The following is a 7,919-nucleotide window of genomic DNA, read 5'->3' on the forward strand; positions in this document are numbered from 1 at the left end:
CCCCCCTTTTTTTTACAAATGATTTTGAGTTTTGTTCCACATTGTTCTCCCTCTCCATCCAGGATGTCCTACATAGATCCCCCTCCAAGTGGTTGACAGTGGTAGCCGGGCACCATCTAGTTCTTCTGGTCTCATAGTCATATAGGCTGTGGATTGCATGGTGTACAAGTTGCTAGGACTAATTCTTTCCATGAATCTTTGGTTTTCTTCATTCTTCTTTGCTCTAGACAAGGAGAGACCCACTGTTGCATCTAGATGGCTGCTTGTAAGCTTTTAAGATCCCAGTCCCTACTCACCAAAGTAAGAGGTGGAACAGTGTTTTGTGTAGTATGTTATGCCAATTAGTTTGATGTCCCCTGTGACTATGGTCCTGAGTCCAGAGGTTCAACTACTCTGTCCCTCTGGGTAGCTGGCTGTGACCAAGAAGTGACTACAACCTTGTCCCTTGTCAGCTCTACTATACACCTGGGAATTCAGATCATACAAATACACTTATAGGACCACTGTCTGCCAACCCTATACAAGATTCATCTACTCTGGTCACTCCAATCCCATCTGCTTTTTGCCTTTTAGGAATTCCTTGCATGTTCTGGTCTGTTAATGACATGTTTTCTTGATTTGCAGTACTAATATGTACTTATTCTCTATTCATTTTCTTTAAAAGTATTTTTCTATTATTTAAGGGATTTAGGGCAGAGTGGTTTGTTCCTACTCTGTTATCGTAATTCATCTTTTCCACAAGATCTCAATTATTAATAGTGTTGGTAGTACACTTAGGCCTTTGGCAAACCCTGATTCTTCAGTTGTTTGGGTTTTTCCCTCTGTTTGAAGCATTTTCATAATTTTGTTCATATTTTTTTTAAGTTGTCTTTATACACCAGAATAAAGAAACACAATTTATTTTTCAGTTACAATGCTTTTCTAATTATAATTTTTTTTTCCATTTTTCAATATTTATTTATGGAAGAAGGATCCCTGGTGGTGCAGTGGTTAAGCACTCAGCTGCCAATTGAAACGTTGGTGCAATGAACCTACCAACCACTTTGAGGGAAGAAGATGTGACACTCTGCTTCTGCAAAGATTTGCAGCCATGGGAATGCTCTGGAGCAATTGTACTCTCCTACAGGGTTGCTATGAGTTGGAATTGACTCAAAGGCAATGAGGTTTTTTTTTTTTTTTCTGGTTTAATTTATGGAAGAACTTCTCTGAAGATCTTTCACAGAGATTCATTTGAAGTATAATAATAACAACTCAGGGTTGAATTTGTCTATCATTTCAAAGCTATATATGGTCTGGTTTCCCTGGTGGCTACAGGAGAAAGAGGGGATCTTGTTGATCGGATCTTGAAGAGGAGATGGAGAAAGAGAGGGCAGCCTAGCAGTGAGTTCTGGCCAAAGAAAAATCTGGAACAGCAAGAGATTATTGTAGAGGACCTGTACCCTCCTCACCACTCAATAAAGGGAATAGGTTCATTTGATAGGGGAGAGGGAGAGTCTGACGTCTATTGGTCTGTATTTATCCATTAGGTGGGATTAATGTGTTAAGGGAATAAGCTATGTATAACCTCTGTAACCACCCTCTTCTGAGAAATAGGCCATAATTCTCCATGTATCTGGCTGTGTAAGAATTTCTAGGGTCTTAACTTGGAGGAAAGTACCAGAACACTGCTTTTGGCTATACATCCAAGCCATGTTCTCCAGTAATTTAGCTTGATATCTTGTTACCTCACTGGAGCTTGCCTCTAATTCTCAATTGGCTCAAAACTTGCAGGCGAGAAGGGTATGATTAAGTACTCTCTGCGAATCCCAAGTGTGTACTAAAACATATAATGGCCAATGAACTTTAGCAGCTGTGATTCCTGATGTGCACTTTGAGGTTGTTCCCAGCTCCATGCAGTAGTCACCTTCCATTATCACCAAACCTGTAGTAAAATTCTATTACCAGAAATGCCTTCAGCAAGAAGTTCCTCGGGAAATAAATGAAGAGAGGAGAAATGTCCATGAAAAGTGATGGTGAATGAAGGCAGCAGGTCTAATGAAGAGACAAGCAGAGACGCCTGGGATAATGGTGGGAAAGCCAACTGAAGGAGGTTACCCTGACCATGAAAAGAATGTAGGCACCATTTCCTCATCCCATAGAACTCACAAAAAGTATCTGAGAAAGCAATGGACTTCCTGCAGTCAAACTGAGTACAATTTTTTGTTTTTTTTCAAATTGTCTTGTTAAAGGAAAGATGACTTTAGAATGCCAAAGGACTTGGGAGCATTTAGGTTACATGTAGGAACATACTTACATCATAAAGTTAAATGAAAATAAAATATATGGAAAAATAAACATACAGTGGGTCTTATATTCATGTCAATAAGCAAATAAATGAGAAAATGCATGCCACACCCAGAAAAGCCAAGGAGGAACCACACAGAAAGGATGTAATTTTCAGTGTTTCTCAAAAAGGAAGGAATTTAGAGATCATTTGGAAAGATAGGTGGTGGGTCATGGATTGGGTGCCAGAATGACAAGAAGCCACTATTGACATTGAATGTGGAGGGGCTGAAGAGTTACACATTCCTACCATGCAGGTGACACAAGGAGGATGTGTCTCACTTACAATGCTAGTAATATTTCTGTTGAAAACCAGTTTGGGTGGTTTTTTTTCTTTCTTTCTCTCTACATTTTTATATTTCCTGACTAATTATCATGTGTGTATTCCCCTACTAACATTAAAATATGCCATTTTTGTAATTCGAAAATGTAAAAAAAAAAAAAAAGATGAAAGCAAAACAATGAAGAAAAAGAATCACTCATGTTCTTACTGCTAAGAGATAACTATTAGGCACATGCTGGATTATGTCCTTTTAGAATTTGGCATAGATAGATTTATTAATGGCCTAATTCTTCACTTCTCTCTGTTTCTTAATCTTTGTGCATTCTGCCACATGACTTTGAAGTTCCTTCCATAAAGTCAAAGTGAATTTCTGCACCCAGTGTGGCTTGCTTTGGCCAAAACCCAAGGCAGAAGTGATGTTATGTCAATTCTGAGCCCAGCCCTCACGTTTGGCTTGTACAGCTTTATCTTGCTCTTTCCCATTAGAACATGCCCTGCTGGAGCCAAGTGAGCCTAGGCTCCCAGAAGGAGCCATCCTAGTTCATCCCACAATCAATGGACTCCAGCCATGTGATCAAGTCCTGCCAAGATCAGCAAAGTCGACTAGCCAACCCCAAACTAACCTCAGACACAGGAGCAATAAATGGTTTTTGTGGTGTTGTGGTTGTCAGTTAAATATATATGTTTTGTTATGTTGCATCATGATAGTTATTGTTTATAGAACATTTACTGTATACCAAACATTTTTTTATGTATTTGATTTATATTAATGCTTTTAATCTTCACCATCAGCCTATGAAGTTGGAGCTATTATTACTGTCATTTTACAGTAAAGTACAAAACAACACAAGCCTTGAGAGGTTAAGTGCCCAGTTCAAAATTACACAGACCAGGCTTCAAAATCTCTTAATAATTATATTATAGCTACCTCATGGGATAAAGCTACATAACCAAATTCACACTAAATATTTTTATTTATAATCTACTTCTTCTTTATTTTACTTTATTTTTAATAGTATTTTCATGTTGATAGAAAGACTAGATGTATATCTTCAATTCTTTTGGTACACATGTGTATCAACGGATATATATATATATATGTATCTTAAAGTCTGTGATCTTTAATCTGTGATTTGCCGTCTCCTCTGCACCTTCATTGCCCTCAGTTGATTCTGACTCATAGAAATCCCTTAGGATTGAGTAGAACTGCCCCCACAAGGTTTCCAAAGCTGCAATCTTTATGGAAGCAGACTGCCACATCTTCCTGTCGTGGAGCAGCTGATAGGTTTGAATACTACCCTTTTGGTTAGCAGCTGAACACTTTAACCACTGCACCACCAAGGCTACTTCCTGTAAAGATTACAGCCTAAGAAACTCTATGAGACAAATTTAGACTGTCTTAGAGGGTTGCTATGAATCAGAATCAATTAGATAGCAAACAATAACAGATTATTTCCACCTTTTTTACTCTTACATATTAGCAGACAATAAACATTTTTGTTTTTTACATATTCTTTTTTACCCCTTGATTATTAGTAAAAATGTCTAAAGTAGAATTGCTGAGTCAAAATTACATAAATGTTTCAGAACCTTAGGTACATATACATTTGAGGGCAATTTGGCAACAAGTTAGGCTCCTGCCAGAGGAGTCAGTGCATCCTCTGTGTACATTTCTCTACATCTTTTCCAGCAGTGGATATTATTATTATTTTTTATTTTGTCAATATGATAGGTAAAAAATTATACTTCATTAGTGCATTAATTTTTTAAATTATGAGTGAGATTGAATTTTTTAAACATTTACTCGATATTTGGATCTTTGCTTTATTGAATGACCTGATTATGATCTTTACATGTAATTTTCAGTTGAGATCTTCTATATTGATATGTAAGCTCTCTTCCTAATTTTGTATTTATACATATATATATGCATCATTTCTGTCAGATATAGTTTCCAAACCTGTCATTTAATTTGTGCTGCCTTTAAAGTAATAAAGATTTGATACTTAATTAAACACATCAATAATCTTTTCTCTAATACATATGTGCCTCCACTCTATTTTGCTTTGATTTGATCTTATTATGCTTACAACTCACATAGGGTTGTAAAATCACACTCTGAGGGGCTTCTCAAACATTTGTGGCCATGACCCTGAATTTTTAGGAAGTTGGTAGGGAGACTACATAATTTATCAACCAAACTGTGACACTTGTGAGAAGGAAGTGGGACACTATTATTAATGACACCAGTGCAATAGGCAGAAGCCAGGACTGTCCCAGCAAACAAAAACTTGTCTCATCCTTGGAATAGCTTGGCTTAGTGGCTCTTCCTACTGTTTTTCTTTTTTCCAGGGAGAGGGAATGGGATACATGTTTATTTATTTATTTTTTTTAACAAATTCAGGGAAGAGTCCTCAATGACTCATCCACTGCCTCAGAATGCCATCTTGCAATGGTTCCTGTCTGTCTTCACACTTTCCCCATTCTGGTTACTTCAGTCTATATATTTCAACTGGGAAGTGACAGGAAGTAGCTGGGCCCACACTGCTCCCATATAAGAAATTCCCAGGGCTTCCCAGGGTTCAGCTTTATACAGCAGCACGTGTGGGGACCTGCAGAAGCGGTCGACTCCTTTTCTTGCTTGTTTTCATAGGCCACGCATTCCTTTCAGAAAGTCAATATATTCTTTTCTCTGAAGATTTCCATTTATATCTTTGGCTTTCTTATCCTTCAGTTCCAAATGTGCACCCGCTGACTGACTTCCAGAACCTTCAATCTTTCCTCCCGCTGGGTCTTTTGACTGCTCTTCCTTCCAAGCTCTCGTCTTTGCACCTTGTTGGGTCTTTTCCAGGGAAGTGGGTTGGTTGTTAAGGATCTTTCAGTGTCATTGGCTAGTCCTTTCCTCTTCGTGAGCCTCAACTTTCACATCTAAAAGATAAACAAATTACACTAGATCATCATTCTGATCTCTTTGAGCTCCAGGATTAAGTGAGTGGTTCCAGAAGAGAGCATGGTACCACCTGTCTTATCATGGTCTGGGATGAAGACTGATTTGATCAGAAGAATGCAGTGTGATGTTTTTCAAAATGAGAGGGACCCAAGGGAAAAGTTTAATAGAGTTTGGATTATTTTGTTTAGAGAACAGAAGGCTGGAGCAGTTTCTTGTAACTGACTCCCCAAAACTGAAGGGACATAGGGAAACTAAGGGAAAAAGGAGTGACTCTTCATCCCCACAGAAGTTAGAATACTGGGAAATGGGCTTCTATGAGGAGTTCTTGGGTGGCAAAAACAGTGAAGTGCTCAATTACTAGTTGAAAGGTTGGCAGTTTGAACTCACCCAGAGGCATCTAGGAATACAGGCCTGGCATTCTGCTTCTTAGAGGTCAGCCTTGAAAGCCCTATTGAGCAGTTCAACTTTGCATAAATGGGGTCACCATGAGCCAGAACTGACTTGAGGGCAACAAACAGTAACAACAACGGGCTTCTGTGTTAGGTGGTTAGCACAGAATCAGCTTCTCACCAAGCCTCTTAGTTCAAACCCCTGCTTGTTGCTGTGGTATCATGAGGGGAGGGGAGCCAGCCGTCGCACGCTGTGCCCACGTTCATGTATCTGGAACCACATGGAGAGCAGGGCTGCAACACCACACGTGGTTGTGTAGGCTGTACACAGTGCACAGGCTTACAGGGTTCATGTATTATGATGTCACTTTCCAAGATATGAGAGAAAAGTGTCTTGAGGTAGCCTCCCTTTTTTTCAAATCTGCACAGCAGTGATGTATGATCTGGTACTGGGCACATTAATAAATAGTTTGAAACAAATGATACAATTTGTTCTGTAAGTAGCACCTGAGTGGGAAAAGTCAGTGGTCAGGAATCAGAGAAGTTCAGCACAGAGCCATCAAAGAGTGACAACGATCTGCCTTGAAGTATCTGAGACATCTAAATCTGCATTGGCTAATATGGTAGCCACTAGTTATATATGGATTTTTAAATTTAAATTTAAAATAAGTTTTTGTTTTTTTTTTAAATAAAACTTCACTGGCTTATTTCCAGTAGTCACATGGAGCTATCTAGGGCATTTGCACCATCACAGAAAGATCTATGGAACACTGTTGTGGAGGGAGGAGTCCTTTGTTGTGTAAATGAATGGACGGCACTGTTCACTGAAAGGTTGGAGGTTCCAGTTCACCTAAAGGGGCCTCAGAGGAAAGCCTTGATGTTCTCCTTCTGAAAAATCAACCACTGAAAACCCCACGGAGCAAATTCTGCTCTGATGCACATGCGGGCTCCATGAGTAGGAAGTGGTTTAATGGCAACCAGTTTGTTTGTTTTGTTGTTATTACAGATAAATGGCCAAGCAAGGCCGCCTCTCCTGCCTGGAGGCAGAGAGAGGGACTGGATGTGTTCTTGCTGCTGTGGTCCTTAAAGGAGCAAAATGAAGGGAAGACTCTCTCATGGTGTTTCCACACAGAGACAGCCATGCCCAGAAACCTCCTCCCACACTGGATGCTTTTAACAGGATTATTTGACACATGCGCGCCATTGAGCACCACTGTTATTCGATGTCACCCACCTAAATCCAGAGCGAATGTTTTACCATTCCAAAATATTCCACAAGAGAAAACTGCAGATATATACACAGGGCTTCTGTGAAATCCAGTCTTAGTACATTGAGTTTGAGCCAAATGTATTTCGAAAACAGTGGTTTCAATTGTTGTAAACTACAGAACACATGGAGACTCCCTGGAGAAACAGATGTTAGATCTTCTGATAGCACTAAAACATCCAAAAAAAAAAAAAAATCTTGTAAATATGAACAAACTTGACTAATAGAGTATTTGGTAGTTAAGGAGGTAGGAATGCACAGTGGATGTCATTTGGTTTTATAAAATAGTGGCATGAGTGTCATTAAAAAAGAAATATTCTTTTAAATGTCTGTTATTTAGTTTTAAAATGAAAAATATTGAATAGTTAAACTTTATTAAGTGTAAAATTGGTTTTTAGACTGCTTTGGAATGTTCGCTACCAGGAAGCAAAACTTGAGAAGTCATTGAAAGCAGCTGCTCAGAAAAAAAAAAAATTTGAGAGACTAATTTTTAGGATCAGGTCCAAGGTGAAACTTCTGGGTCTATTTAAAAGGCTATTGTTGATCCTGGGCTCATATCCCAGGGAGGTCTATAGTGGTAAGCAGGCCCCAGCCTGGGCCCCAAGGACCCCTGATGTCTAAGTAGCTCAGGCCAGATCCTGGGATATCAGAGCCAAACCTGTGGGCCTGGCAGGTCCCCTTCCAAAGCTCACTCTTCCTGCTATTTTA

The sequence above is a fragment of the Orycteropus afer genome, unplaced genomic scaffold (genome assembly GCF_000298275.1).
Source record: "Orycteropus afer afer isolate SDZICR_OR568_19922 unplaced genomic scaffold, OryAfe1.0 scaffold00009, whole genome shotgun sequence".
NCBI lineage: Eukaryota > Metazoa > Chordata > Mammalia > Tubulidentata > Orycteropodidae > Orycteropus > Orycteropus afer.